General features: G+C 43.5%; 1 long non-coding RNA gene across 1 annotated transcript in view; it reads left to right on the top strand.

Moving 5' to 3' along the window:
- LOC123372374 overlaps positions 1-16,046 on the top strand; it is a 271,660-nt gene that overhangs the window by 73,612 nt on the left and 182,002 nt on the right. The window contains exon 2 of the long non-coding RNA XR_006580246.1: positions 15,568-15,679. This is a non-coding gene — a long non-coding RNA (uncharacterized LOC123372374). The remainder of the gene's footprint in view (positions 1-15,567; positions 15,680-16,046) is intronic.

The raw sequence follows: 16,046 nt of genomic DNA, 5'->3' as shown, positions 1-16,046 counted from the left end.
AAAGTACAATTTCTTTTTACCAGCTCTCGAGGTGCTATCTCAAGAGGAGCTCTGCCAAACTGAACCCCAGATCACTTTTCTGTTCACCATTGCTAACAGGACTGTCAGTGAATGGTTTAAGTCCAAAAAGGCAGATTAAAATACATACCTACCCATTACTGCTTTTTTTCCAAATCTGCCTCCCACTTCAGATGATGGTTGGCGTTGGCTTCAATTGTTTATTCCGAGCAAATAAACAAGGCAGCTAAACTTCATCTTTGACCCTAAATAACAATGGTTGAAAGGGAAGAGGTTCCCATCTTACTTGCCAAGCAGGGAGCTGTCCTGACTCTGATTTTAGTGCTGGCTGATTGACTGTAATAAGACAAATCATACTATGGAAGGGCGTAGAGGGGATGTAATGGTACTGTGTGCACAAAAATGGTGAGGAGTGCTAAACAAAGACAAGAAAAGAATAATTAGAGAAATTCAAGGTGTAGGGGCCACGCTTAGCTCTACTACCCAGGGGAAATCCAGAATAACTTCATTGATGCCAATGAGAGTTTTTTAGGCACATGAGGAATGTTCCTGTCTTGATCCTTATTACATGTACAAATGTAAAACAGTAATTGCTTTTATAAGTTGTTAGGCTAGATAAGCAGATACAGTGGAGAAATAGTTGGCCAAAATTTTCAAAAGTGACTAGTAAGTTTTGGGTGCCAACTTGGGACACCTTGAAGGGGTCTGATTATCAGTAAGTGCTGAGCATCCATATTTAGATTAATTTATCTTTCATTTAAACATAATAGATTTATTTTTATTTATTCATTTGTAAAATACTCCTCTCAACAGTAGCGGGGTTGCTATACATACAGTGATAAAACAATGTTTTTTTAAAAATGAGCTCAATGCTTAGAGGCATTAGGAGAGAAACAAAACTACTGCGGGGGACAAAAAGAAGAGGGGGGATAAAAGGCGAATGTGATGAAAGGGGACTTGAAGCAAAAATCCTTGCACCAAAGCTTAAAGATAGCCACAGAAGGCTTGTGCTGAGACATCCTCAGCAGGGGAGTTCTATGACAGAGGACGTCTCTTCCTTCATCCAGTTTAGATGGGAAAGGAATAGAGAGTAAGGACAAAAGGCCTGGTTGAAAAACCCATTGAAGTCTATGGGAATCTTTACATTGGCTTTAATGGGTGTTGATCAGAACCAGTGTCACCAGCTTCAAGTGCATTTCAGGGGCATATGGGTGGGAAGAGTGGTGAGTCTGAGACAGTGTTCTGCAGATTATTTTTGTCTAATTCATTTCCTCATTAGGCGCTTGCAGGAGGATGTTTTGCTGTGATGCAAGACTTACACTTGGATTTAGTGATTGCTACCTCATCAGAGCTGAGCACCCTTCAAAGTTTACTTAGATTAAATTAATAAAAAATACACTCACCCATTCTCACACACCCAAACACTTGTGTATTTGTTGGCTCTGAAAAGGGTGCCCCTGTGGGGGAAAAATAATCAGGCAGCAGTCCTGTATCTGTATTTACTTCATTTTATGATTCCCCACTAAGAAAAAGCATCTTATTTTATTCCAGCTGGTTTACTCACTTGGTGAGAAATACACTGGTGAGCTCCTGGGTGCAGAAATTCAAAGCCAAGTGTCTTGGTGCTCTTTGTGGTGGTGTTCTGCACAACCCCTTTGCACTGCACTCATGGACAAACAAGATGGTCTAAGTGTAAACTGAAGAATTTATCACTTGGGGTTTTGTTCATTTGTTTCTCAAAACTTGTTAGGTTCCTGTAATAGAAAAATAGCTTCTTGGAGCAGCTAGTCCTGGAACCCACAAGAGGAGAGGCAATTCTTCATTTAGCCCTAACTGGAGCCCTCAAAGACAATAAGGCTATTGTGGAGAAACTAAATGAATTATTTGCATTAGTCTTCACAGCTAAGAATGTGACTGAGATTCCCAAACCTGAGCCATATTTTTTAGGTGACAAATCTGAGGAACTGTCCCAGACTGAGGTATCATTAGAGGAGGTTATGGAACAAATTGATAAACTAAACAGTAATAAGTAATAAGAGGTGACCCCGGTAATTGCTGGCTGAAGTCCAGTACCAGGCAAACTGGTTGAAACTACAGTAAAGAACAAAATTGCCAGACACATAGATGTACATAATTTGTTGGGGAAGAATCAACATGGTTTTTGTAAAGGGAAATCATGCCTCACCAATCTACTAGAATTCTTTGAGGGGGTCAACAAGCATGTGGATGAGGGGGATCCAGTGGATATAGTGTATTTAGATTTTCAGAAAGCCTTTGACAAGGTCCCTCACCAAAGGCTTTTAAGCAAAGTAAACTATCATGAGATAAGAGGGAAGGTCCTCTCATGGATTGGTAACTGGTTAAAAGAGAGGAAACAAAGGGTGGGAATAAATGGTCAGTTTTCAGAATGGAGAGAGGTAAATAGTGGTGTCCCCCAGGGGTCTGTATGGGACCAGTCCTATTCAACATATTCATAAATGATCTGGAAAAAGGGGTAAACAGTGAGGTGGCAAAATTTGCAGATGATACAAAACTACTCAAGATAGTTAAGTCCCAGGCAGACTTAGAAGAGCTACAAAAGGATCTCTCAAAACTGGGTGACTGGGCAACAAAATGGCAGATGAAATTCAGTGTTGATAAATCAAAAGTAATGCACATTGGAAAATATAATCCCAACTATACATATAAGATGATGTGGTCTAAATTAGCTATTACCACTCAAGCAAGAGATCTTGGAGTCATTGTGGATAGTTTTCTGAAAACATCCACTCAATGTGCAGCGGCAGTCAAAAAAGCAAACAGAATGTTGGGAATCATTAAGAAAAGGATAGATAATAAGACAGAAAATATTATTGCCTCTGTATAAATCCATGGTATGTCCACATCTTGAATACTGTGTGCATATGGGTCACCCCATCTCAAAAAAGATATCTTGGAATTGGAAAAGATTCAGAAAAAGACAACAAAAATGATTAGGGGTATGGAATGGCTTCCACAGGAGGAGAGATTAAAAGGACTGGGACTTTTCAGTTTGGAAAAGAGATGCCTGGGGTGGGGAGGGGTGGGGGGGATATGATTGAGGTCTAAAAAATCATGACTGGTATGGAGAAAGTAAATAAGGAAGTATTATTTACTCCTCAAAACACCAGAACTAGGGGCCACAATAAACATTCCCCATTTTCATAGTCTAGACTAAGGGTCTCAAACTCAATTTACCTTAGGGCCAGTGCCAGTCCTCAAATCCTCGCAGTGGGCCAATGTCACTCATATCACCCAGAACCCGCCCCCCACCTGCCTAAGGCCCTGGGACAGAGTTTGGGTGGGGGAGGAGGTCTAGGGTAAGGGATTGTGGTGCAGGCTGTGGGAGGGAGTTTGAGTGCAGAAGGGGTGAGAGGTTGGGCTCTGGGAGGGAGTTTGGGTGAGGGAGGGGGTCTGGGGTGCAGGCTTTGGGATGGAGTTTGGGGGTTGGGTGTGTGTGGGGAGAGGGTGCAGGCTCTGGGAGGGAATTTGGGGGTGGGAATGTGGGTGGGAAGGGGGTGCAGGCTCTGGGAGGGAGTTTGGGGGCTGGGGTGTGTGTGGAAGGGGTGCAGGCTCTGGAAGGGAGTTTGGGGGCTGGAGGGTGTGGGGAGGGAGTGCAGGCTCTGGGATGGAGTTTGGGAGCTGGGTGTGTGTGTGGAAGGGGTGCAGGCTCTGGGAGGGAGTTTGGGGGTGGGAACGGGTGTGTGGGGAGAGGGTGCAGGCTCTGGGAGGGAATTTGGGGGTGGGAATGTGGGTGGGAAGGGGGTGCAGGCTCTGGGATGGAGTTTGGGGGTGGGAAGGGGTGTGTGGGGAGGGGGTGCAGGCTCTGGGAGGCAATTTGGGGGCTGGAGGGTGTGTGGAAGGGGTGCAGGCTCTGGGAGGGAGTTTGGGGGCTGGGAATGTGGGTGGGAAGGGGGTGCAGGCTCTGGGAGGGAGTTTGGGGGCTGGAGGGTGTGGGGAGGGGGGGCAGGCTCTGGGAGGGAGTTTGGGGGCTGGAGGGTGTGGGGAGGGGGGGCAGGCTCTGGGAGCGAGTTTGGGGGCTGGAGGGTGTGGGGAGGGGGTGCAGGCTCTGGGAGGGAGTTTGGGGGCTGGGAATGTGGGTGGGAAGGGGGTGCAGGCTCTGGGAGGGAGTTTGGGGGCTGGAGGGTGTGGGGAGGGAGTGCAGGCTCTGCGAAGAGTTTGTGGGGTGGGAGGGGGTTTGTTGGAATGGAAAGGGGGTGCAAGCTCTGGGAGAGAGTTTGGGTCGGGAGGGGGTATGTGGGGAGGGGGTGTAGGCTCTGGGAGGGAGTTTGGGGGTGGGAAGGGGTGTGTGTGGAAGGGGTGTAGGCTCTGGGAGGGAGTTTGGGGGTGGGAAGGGGTGTGTGGGGAGGGGATGCAGGCTCTGGGAGGGAGTTTGGGGGTGGGAAGGGGTGTGTGGGGAGGGGATGCAGGCTCTGGGAGGGAGTTTGGGGGCTGGAGGGTGTGGGGAGGGGGTGCAGGCTCTGGAAGGGAGTTTGGGGTCTGGAGGGTGTGGGGAGGGGGTGTAGGCTCTGGGGGGAGTTTGGAGGCTGGGGGTGTGTGGGGAGGGGATACAGGCTCTGGGAGGGGGTTGGGGGTATGACGCTTACCTGAGGCTCCAAGGCAGGGTGGGCTGGGGGGCCTCCGTGCGCTTCTGACCCCAGGCACCATCCCCGCAGCGTCCCTTTGGCCGCAGGGGCACTCGGGGCGGGGGCAGTGCACGGAGGCACAGCCCCACCCCTGGGCTGCAGGGTGGGGCTCTCAGCCACTGGAGTGAGTAGGCAGACGCCGCTCAGCTCTGCTGTGCTGCCGGGGCCCCTGATGGGGGACGCCAAGGGGTGGCAGGTGGGGCCAAGGGAGAGACCTGGCCCCAAAACTGCTGGAGCCCTGCAGGCCACATTGGGGAGGCTCGTGAGCCACAGATTCCCCACGGACTGGGAGTCTGAGACCCCTGGTCTAGACAGTGTGACATGCAAAATAGAACATATTTTCTTTCCATTTTCAAGATCAATACTGTTAATATTTCCTAGGATAGGTCAATGCCCATGTCCATCACCACCTGGAGCAAATAGAAGGTTATATTCGAAAGAAGGGGTAGGGCACTGGACTGGTTCTGCTCCCAGTTCAGTCACAGACTTGTGTGTAACTTTGAGCAAGTCACTTAATCTACCCTGTACCTCAATACCCCACCTGTAAAACAGGAATAGTAACTCCTCCTCTGACAAGGGTGTTCTGAGGATAAAATCCATTAACGATTGAGGAGCTCAGATAATGTGGTGGTGGAAGAAATATATGTACCTAGAACTGGATTTTGCCATTTAAAGTAAGACCAGTGGTCCATGAATCTATTACCCCTTGCTGATGCAGAAGAAGTCAAATCTTCCACTACCCACACATGATGCACCTAATTAACTTTGCAGAGAGATACAGGCGATGGCAACAAGCAATCAGTGTACACCCTGAAGCACTGTATTTATTTACCCTTACATTGTTGCCCATCATTGCTCCTCCACTATCCAAAGTCATGGAGGTTTCTTATTCAATGACATTCTTGCTGAGTTTACAAAACATTTAAATCTTCAGAGCTCTAGCTTTGCTGTTTGCTACCATATGTCAGCGGGCTATCCCCAGGGATGAAATGACTATGTGACCCAGCTAAGAACAACTGAATGAGCAAAGTGTTCTATCAAATCACCATTTTGTAAGTCCTTGAAATATTAGAAAACTCTACTCTGGGAAAAGAGCAGTGTGTAGACAGAGGGATTTAAATTTGGATTTCTGCTTGCTGGTTTCCAGATCCTCCAAAGGAATCCTCTCTGCTACAGAGTGAAGCAGGGAGGGTGGGAGGAGGAGAGGCATGATGAAGGGTGATGTGCAAAAAAGCTGCCCAGAATTTCAGAATATTTTGCATTTCATTACAAACTCAAAAATTAGTCAATCCTACCAAAAAATTATCATGTTTTGCAAACTTTTTGCTCAAGAAAGTGCCCATTTTAAGCAAAATTGTTGGCTTCAAAATTTATAATCTAGCCTGTTTTTCACAAGTAAATCTCCATTTGAAGAGAATGTAACCATGTCCAAATCTCTGTTGCTAAGGAATACAGAATGTTGCCTTTTCCTGAGAAATAGAAGAGTAACAGACAACAGAGCAACAGTTTGCAGGGACAAAAATGAGGCCCACCTAATATTAATACTTCCATCACTGTGGCATCTGAGAACAATTATCCAGTCTAAAAGACTATATTCTTTCCCTTGCCTCATGGACTGTCAAGAAAAACTGTATTCTGAGTTTTGTTTGTGGGCTAACTGATGTAAGGAGATGGGTCTCAGGTTTGTTCTGTTCATAGTAAAATCCGGGGTCATTTGAATTCCTTATGAAACAAGCTTCTATGGATGTAGAACCTCATCCCCTAAACAAGTGCGTTTCTCTGTATGCACAGGCAGCTCAACTGCAGTCATCAAGGGCAGTGATCGTGGCAGGTCATGGCCACAGAAAGATAGGTGGGTTTTGAGATACAGTACTTCAAGCTGAGTGCATTTAAGGGCCTTTGAAAACTGAGATGAGAACTTTGAATAGGATCTGATACTGGACAGGGTAGTTAGTGTGATCTTGCTACCTATGTTAAAAGACCTTTGTGGCTGAGAAGCAAAAAAAGAAGTTGAGGTTATTTGAGAGCCAGAATTTGCTTAGTATCTTTGTTCTGAGGCTTCACTGAGTGAGTAGACAGGGAGAACTCTCTGGATATCAGATTAAGGAGAGTTACATTGGTTGGATTGCCTTCTGCAAAATGATACAGTGAATGCATTCAGCAGCGTTGGGTGAATATCCCACATTATTTTTTGCTAATAATCCCTCTGAAAAAATTGCATTTTCACTATGTTATGCTTGGTTTCTCTGAATATTCTAGAAGCTGAATATGCTATTTGAATGTTCAGCTAAATGCAGATTTTGAGGTGAATATTGGAGATTAATTATGGAAAATGAAGTTTGAACTTTTACACTGGAGTGTTTGTGTGGTTATCTTGATTTTTGCGAGTTATGCTTATCTGATGCAAATACTGAATTCTCACAACAAATTGCTCATGAGTAGTCTGCAGAGCAAGAATTATTCATAGAAATTATTCTGCAAGTAATTCTAGGTAACAAATACATATGAAAAAAACCACAGGCCATTCATAGACAATTCACAAATACAAAAAGAGGCCAAATCCATTGAACAAATGATTTATTAGGAATCATTCATTAATTTATCTTACTTCGTCTACATTGCTTGCCATTACCCAATAAAACAGAGTGGGAAGAGATGATGAGTAACTATAGCTAATTGTTTTCAACAGTCAGTTTCATGTGAGAAAGAACTGTTGAATTTTTGACAATTTTCATTTTGAACTGTGCTGGATCACTTTTAAAAAACACGTTGCCCTAAAGAAACAAATATTTTTCTGCTATTTCAACAGGTATGGCACACTTGCTATCTGCAAATTCTATCTTGCCTCATCTATTTGGTTGGCTATTCCATATACCTTGGCTTAAGCAAAAATAGTGGGGTTTTTTTGGTCTGGACATTTGTAAAAGAAGCATATTCTGTGAATGATGACTCAGATCCTGTTTCTTCAAATGAAGAATGGATTATGTCTTATGGCTTTGATAAACTCAAAAGAAAAAGGGATAAATTGTTCAATATCTCACAAAGAACTAAATTCGGGAAGATCTATGCAGAAAACATTAATCTTCTGTTATCACATGAATACTCAACAAATCTGCCTTCAGAATCTAGGATGCCACTCAATAAAATTTATCATTTTTGATAGAAAACCATTAATTTACAGCAGTTACACTCAATGTATGGCTCTGCAGTATAAGCTCACCTTTGATATATCTAGGCTTCCTTACGGCACGAAATCCCATTATAGATTTACCCCCTTTTAAAAATGCAGCTCATTAGTTGAAACAGAGTTTCCTCTCGTCTAAGGAATAGTTTTTTATACAGAAGGCGTGGATGTCAAGCAAGGACAAAAAGTTTACTTTATTAGAGATTTTCCTCTTGCTCTTTCAGAAACCGTCCATGTTCTATAAAATGTCTTTCCAGTTCCTTTAGGAAAACATTTCAAGTTTGTTTGTTATATTCCGTTGATCACATTAGGTGCTCAGATACCATGATGATGAATGCAGGATAAGATAGACAACATAATGAATGAAATTGCATGACAGTGGCATCTGCTATATTTGAGGCTCTGTCAATGTTCCCGCAGGCACTCCTTGGTGTATTCACTGACTCCCTGATGTCTCAAAGAAAAGCACATTTCCTTAGGGCACCGGCGCCTTCTTAGAATACACAATGATTATATTGCATATCCAAAGAAAGTGAGACAAACAGCTCTCTCTCCCAACACCAGCGTTACATTGGCAGAATTTGTCTTGCTGAGTTTGTGTGATGTGGGATCACACATTTTGGCTATATAATGGCCATAGGCACGGATTGGGCCAAATTTAGGCTTGGTGTAAACAGGATGCAATTCAACTCCATGGACTCGGATGGAATTATTTCTACTTACACCAGGGTTGGATTTAGTCTGCTCTTTTAGTTTAACTTAACATTTCTAACTTCTTTTTTAAATCCCTTTTAAATAACACAAGGAAATTAGTGCAACTCTCCCCTTCACCCCGAGACTTTAAATGCACAAGAGTCAAGAAAATCAAAGGTTAAGCATCCCAAAATAATGCATTTCAGTGAAGTTGCAATTGATGTAACAGGGATCCAAAATCTAGCCCAATGAAACTATTCCCAGGGATAAATTTGGCTTGATGATTTAAATGGGAATTTTGCCCGAGTAAAGTTTAAAGTATTGTCAAGTTCAGAATTTTCAATTTTAGAAAATATTACATATAATACCAGTATTATCTAGTTCTTACATCACTTTCACCCATAGCTCTCAAAGCAAGTATAATTAATCATAAGTATTATTAGCCCCATATTGCAGCTGGGGAAATGGAGGCACAAAGGGTGAGGCCCAAGGTCACCTGGCAGGGCTAGAAATAGAACCCAGGTTTCTTGAGTGCCAGTCCAGTACTCTAGCCACACAACCTCCAATAGGCAGAGGGTACAAGGGAGTAGAGTTGACATTATTATGAAAACCTTGAGCCAGGTTCACTTCTCACTCTGGCTTTATGCAACTGTCACTACATTGATTATAACGGAGAAACTTTTGCTTTACACAGGTGTAAGTTAGAGGAGAGTCAGGCTCCTTAACGTCTGAATTTTCTCACTTGGGACCAGATCCTCAGCTTGCATAAATTGGCATAGCTTCTTTGACTTCACCATAGCTATGCTAATTTAGGATCTGCCCTTTTTGTTTAAATTCTCTGAACTTTGCCTAGGAATAATTGTTTGCATTTGATTTGTTTTAATTTTAAACATTGATACATTAGTAATAGCAAATGCCTCTGCTTTGAACCACACCCCAGCTACTGCGTACGATATTTTGATATGACCTAATGTAGCTTGTTTGCTGTGATGATCCACTTATTTCACTGTGCTGTAGAAAACTGCTACCAGACCACAAATTCAAGCAACAGTGATGAATAGTGCTGAAGAACAATACAGACAATAAACAGCATAAGTCAAAGTACTGTGCAAAATAGTGTTGATCAGAAAATATTGAAAAGCAGCATACACTATTTCTATACAACTTCCTGCCCTTCATGTAATGGTTAATCTTGGGGAAAATAATTCCTTCCGGCAGTAACCAAGTGCCTCTTTGGAGGGCAAGCTTAGCAGTGTCCTTCCTCAAGAGGTGTTGGTTCTGAACAGTCTGTACTACAGATCTTAAAATCCAGCAATTCAGTGTCTCTTCAAGAAGTCAGCTTTCCCTAGACTGTTTGCCATCATCTTGAACTAGAGACAGTGAATCAAAAAGAACATTAACAAAGTAATGTTTTTCACACAGATGGATGAGATCAGCTGATTCTTTTTTTTCTGTGCCTGTGAATTCCTGTTCATATTTCTTTTGGGTGAAGATGGCCTTTTTCAGATTTATGTTAAGCTGACTAAGCAGTTCAGGCAAAATTAAATCCCCGTATAAACAACAGATTTGGACAGCTCCACTTTGGCCCTGCACTCAATTAGTATTTTTCTGCCTCTGCTTTAACACCGTTTCTTAATCTTTACTACATGTCTCTGCAGAACAGCAAATCCAGGCAGTAGTGTCAAATGGCTGCGTATACTACACAGCTCAGTGAAAAAGCTGAACTCAGGTTTGAAAGTCTAAACACTATCAAACTTTTTGAGAGGACTATGGTGGGGCACCTGCAAAAGGATCTTTTTCTTTTTTTAAAAACAAAAAAACAGTATGGTGCTTGAAAACAATTGTCCAAAGCACTGTGATAACACTACTGTAAATTCTGGCATTGTGCACAAATACTGTAGAATATTGCAGTATATTTTTCTAATAGCAGGAAGAAAAGAGGGAGAACTCCTGGTTCAGGAAAACATCCCTATTCAAGAAGGATGCTCAAATACTTCCTTCATTTTAAGCACATGTTCTACTGCTTTCCCGAATCAGTCAGTGTTCAGTATTGTAGAAAACAATTATTCCCTGCTGAAGTCTCTGGTACATGATGGGATGTAACTGACTTGTCAATCAACACCTGGATGCTAAGGACTAAGCACTTTAGAAATGCTGATGGAGAGAGAAAGAACTGGCGTGAATGTGCTGTAGATATTTTCACAGTGAGAGCTTTTACTGCTTAAAGGGAGTAAGAGGATCGAAGACTCAGGAGATCTGGGTTGAATTCCTGACTCTGCCACAGCCTCATTTGTGTAAAGCTGGGCGAGTTGCTCAATCTGTGACCCTCAGTTTCCCCTCTGCAGAGTGGAGATAGTAATATTCCCTTATCTAACAGGTGTGTTGTGCCGATAAATTCATGAATCTTTGTGAAATGCTCACCTATTACTCATTTCTGGAAGCTGGACATTGTTCAAACTATTATTTGGGTGTTATAGGGCCTGATCCTGCAAACTCTTATTCACATGGGTCTCAGGCCTGGTCTACACTGGGGGGGGGGTCGAACTAAGGTACGCAAGTTCAGCTACGCGAAGAGCGTAGCTGAACTCGAACTACCTTAGTTCGAACTACTCACCCGTCCAGACACCGCAGGATCGAAGTCCGCGGCTCCCCCGTCGACTCCGCCACCGCCGTTCGCGGTGGTGGAGTTCCGGAGTCGACGGGAGCGCGTTCGGAGTTCCATATATCGCGTCTAGATGAGACGCGATATATCGAACTCCGAGAAGTCGAACGCTACCCGCCGACCCGGGTGGGTAGTATAGACGTAGCCTCAGCGTCCTTTCAGGACTGGATCAGTGGTGCTTAGAATCTACAAGGCACCTTACAGAAAACTATGCAAACAAGATCTGAGTGATATTTTAAGGGGGAGGAGAATATGGGTTTTTAAAACCCCTTTATAAGGGCAATCATTAGTGATGGAAGCTTCATTAAAATTTGCTATTTTACACTCAGTGATGCCCATATTGTTACACAAGAGGGCTAACTTAGGACACCTAGGGCTGAATTATTGAAAGTGTTGTTTGAGGCCCTGATCCTGCAACAAGTTGGAACCCTGGTTTGTGCCTACGTTGCAAGCGTGGGGCCTTTATTCGTGCACCTAAAATTTGGTCTGTCGCTCTGAGCATGTAAAAATTCCGGCCTGCACAACTCAGGTCAGCCCCCACCTGTGAGGATATGCAAATGTAGTTGGCATCTGCTGATCTGAGGCTGGTGATCCCCTAATGTTTGGTTGCGAATGAAAATGTGCAGGGTGATGGATTTGAGGCCTTGTTGAGAATTTGGCTTTTAATATTCACAAGAATTTCTGTTTATAATATTGTAGTAAAATGCCTTTAAAATCCCTGACTTCATTATTGTAGCATATTTATTTATTTATATTATAGTGGCTCCTAGAGGCTGTAATTCCATTGTGCTAGGTGCTGTATGTACTTGTAATAAGAAAGAGTCTATGACCTTGTAGCAGGGTGGACCCTGCTCCGGGGTTTTGAGGGGTTTAAAATGTGGCCTGACAGAGCTGAGCTGATTGGGGAAGTGGCTACAGCTGGGGGCCATGCCCCAAACTAAGTAGCAGGGCCTTATAAAAGGCAGGGAAGCTAGGAGCCCAGACAGTCTCTCTTCTGCCTTCAGAGAGAGATGGGCCTAGCTGCTGGGAAAGAGAGACCAGGTACCAGAGTGCAGCAGGGCTGGGGAAGGCTGAGGAGCCGGGGAGCTCCAGCCTAGAAAGCCCCAGGCTGCGGCCTAGCGGTGGGCCGATAGGTACTGTGGGTTGCAGAGGGCGGCCCAGGGGTAGGACAAAGCAGCAGGTCCAAACCCTCCTTGCCAGGGATGAGTTGGCTGAGACTGCAGTCTGCCCCAGGGAGTGGGGCTAGACAATGACTGGCAGTAGCCATACACTGAGGCAAGGTAGGGATAGAGGGTGAGGGTTACCTAAGGAGGGGAGACCCAGAGAGACGGGGGTTATTGCCAGGGGGCAGCACCCCAGAGAAAGGGGCACCGGGTCTAAGAAGGGACACGGGGGCCAGACGAACAGGTGGATCACCGGCCTGCAGAGGGCGCTCCGGTGCTGAACAGAGTAAGTTCGGAGAACAACCAGCAGGAGGCGCCGCAGGGGTGAGTCCGACCCGTTTACAGACCTGAAGAAAACCCTTTTACCCTCTTCTGCCTAGCCCTGTCCACCTCTCACCTCTTTCCCTTCCCTTTTCTTCCCATTTATCCCCTGCTAAGTAAAACTTCCCCCTCCCCCTACACAAAACAAAAATTGGAATAAACATGACGTTTGCTGCCATTGCTTTGTTCACTCTGCTTGTGTGTTTTACCCCTTCCTCAATCCTTCAACTGTCCTTTCTATTTAGATAGTAAGTTCTTCAGGGAAAGGACGATCTACTACTCTGTTTTTATAGTGTCTTGCACAATGGGACCCAATTCTTGGTGGTCCCTTAGGCACTACCGTAATAAACATGACTAATAATAATAGATTCTAAATGGACAGAGAGGGAAAGAAAGGCAGTAGTTATGCCCGTTTTATACATGGGGATCAGAGGCACAGAGGGGTTGTGATTTGCCCAAGGTTGCACAGGCAATCTATGAAACTGTGACGCTGAATCCAAATTTTCTGAGTCCCAGTCTAGTGCTTTCACTATGATACTATCCTTCCTGTCAGATAAAACACATCCATTAACAGACATCAGGTGATTGAAAGTGTGGGCGAGACACCTTGCATTAGGTGTCGATGTCCATGGATTTAAGAAGCGAAAGCACTGCAGTTTATCACTCTTTCCCTTCCTCCCCCCACAGAATGTACTTAGCTGTGCAGGGTATTAATATAGGCCACACAATAGATAAAACAGCATCCCTCTAAATCTTGCAGCTATTCCAAAGCTTTTTAACAAGGAGATGGTCTCTCCAGTCCTGTAATATAATTGAAAATGTCAGTACCTCCGCCCAGGAAGGCTTAACCAGGATATTCATTTTGCATGTACTAGAAAAATAATCTCACCCAGTGTGTTCTGCTAATACATTTATTGTATTGTTGATTATTAAAACAATATCTTCAAGACCATTAGTGGAGGTTCATGATGATGGAGATTTTATATCTATACTCATAAAAATGTCTCAATTCAACATATTAATAAAATGTGGGTTTCACCCAATTTAAACACATTTTGTAATTAAGTATGGGAGAAGGATATTGAAGTCCAAGCAGGTGACCAGCAGAGTGATTACTGCCCTGTCTCAAATGGGAAAAAATGGCCTTGGAAATTTCCAAGCAAAGAGAGAGAATGTACAGGAGTAACTGGGAACCAGGAAGATAAATTTAAAGTAGTAACCACATCCCACCAAAACTTCCCTAACTGCATTTGGAATTCTAAGGGTAGTCGTGTAGGGTCTGATCCAATGGGCATTGAAGTCAATGGGAGTCTTTCCATTGATTTAAGTGGGTATTGGATCAAGTACAAAGTTACATGCTTCAGTTTAACTTGCACTGTAGAGCTACAGTATGTTAATTTGCAATATGCAGTGTTGTTGTAGCCGTGTTAGTCCCAGGATAGTAGAGAAACAAGGTGGGTGAGGTAATATCTTTTATTGGACCAACTTCTGAGAGAGACAGATGAAGAGCTCTGTATAATCTCAAAAGTGTGTCTCTCTCACTGAGAGAAGTTGGTCCAATAAAAGATATTACCTCACGCACCTACATCTCTAGTAGAAGAATATATTAGAGATGTCTCTGTGTTCTGGATAGAGTTCCAGATGAGGTGTGATCCCTGGTAAACAAGGGAGACAGAGCTGGAACTCAAATTGGGCAGAAGACTCCCATTAACTTCAGTGGGCTTCCTACCAGTCCCCAGTTGTACAGGGAAGAACTGTAGTGAGATGGTGATGGATTTTTCTTTTTATTTGAAAGGACTCAGTTCCCTGCTTAAAACTCTTAATGACTCAAACACAGTTGTTTTGTTTTTCAAACAGAGAGTGTTTATTAACAAAGGACCAGTCAGCTCAGGGTTCAATATAAAGGTGACCATTTTGCAAACAGGACAGTTATCCTGTACCACCTCTGTTTCCTGAAATCGGCATACTTTTTTATTCAGCTCTAGAGGCTTGGCTAGGCTAGGAATTTGCTGCTTCTAGACAAAGTAAAGACCTGCTGATACAGGGCTGCATGTGGCACGGAAAGTGCATCAAAGGATGCCACCTATGCTGTCCCATGCCCCACTAGACAAAGCTGAATATGACAGTAAATGCCTTTTATTGCACTCTGAGGCATGCTGTATATCGCAAAATGATGCAGACCCTGATTTTTTCATAGCCAATTTTGGTTCAGTTATAGTCTCCTATATATGGTGTTTTAAAACAGTTTACTTAATCATAGAATATTTCTACCTCATATTAGGAGGTAGATTGAATTTTGCTTGTTGGCTTATCAATATTACACTTGTTGCAGATTAAAACACTACACGTATAGATGAGTACAATCCGTTCACTATTTTATGGACCCACAGTCCTCCAAAGAGTATCAGAGAACCACACGACATCCCTGAGTGCTGGATTTTATAGTTAGCACTCTCGAGTTAGAAGAAAGGAGTCCAAAATCACAAGTAGGCAAACAGCTTCCTGTTGACTATTAATCTAAGGAATCTTCTTCATGTGTTTTTTCTCTTCCAGCAAGTGCTTGATATATCATCTTGTGCTCATGAAATTTGACACACTTTTTATGAATATGGCCCCAAACCTGCAATCAATGAAGCACGTTAATAGTCTCATTAAAATCAGTATTGGAGACTATGGGGAAGTGACTGACACGTAGGGCAAAGAATTCCATTGTTAGAAAAAACAGACCTCTGTATAGGCGGATGTACAGACACAAACACATTAAACATGACAATTGCAGTGTAAGAGTATCCTAATGTAAATGTTGTATTGACCAAGATGTCCCTCCATTTGAGCTTATTTTCCTTCACCTTGTGTCCTCAGGGAAACACCAAGTGAAGTGGGGAGAGGACAGCAGGCCAGTACTCTCCTGACATCCTTGGGAGAGAAGGAGGAGATGGGAGGGAGCCCCCAGGCCATTCTGAAGATACCAGTGGTAAGTAGGGAAGTTCTGGGCATTTGGTGGGGAGGAAGAGAGAATGGTTGTGAAGAACAAATTTTGGTTTTCCCCATTTAACCTACCTACTGTCCAGTATCACGAATTCCAGAGAACCTGAAAACACAGCCTCATTTAAAGTAGATTCTTAGCTTTCTGTGAACAGTTTCAGGCTTTAAAACCATTTATGATAACCCTAAGGTACTGGTTATAAATAATAACCTGTTACAGCTACTTTTTGGGTTTCTATTGTATCATTAATACAACTGAACAACTAATGTTCAGCAAAATATTCAGACTCTTTTCTGGTGGACATTCCACAACTGGATCATGCTTTCCTCGAATTTACTTGCTATTTGAAATTAAT

The sequence above is a fragment of the Mauremys mutica genome, chromosome 6 (genome assembly GCF_020497125.1).
Source record: "Mauremys mutica isolate MM-2020 ecotype Southern chromosome 6, ASM2049712v1, whole genome shotgun sequence".
NCBI classification, from domain to species: domain Eukaryota; kingdom Metazoa; phylum Chordata; order Testudines; family Geoemydidae; genus Mauremys; species Mauremys mutica.
This window is presented reverse-complemented; position numbering and strand designations above follow the sequence as displayed.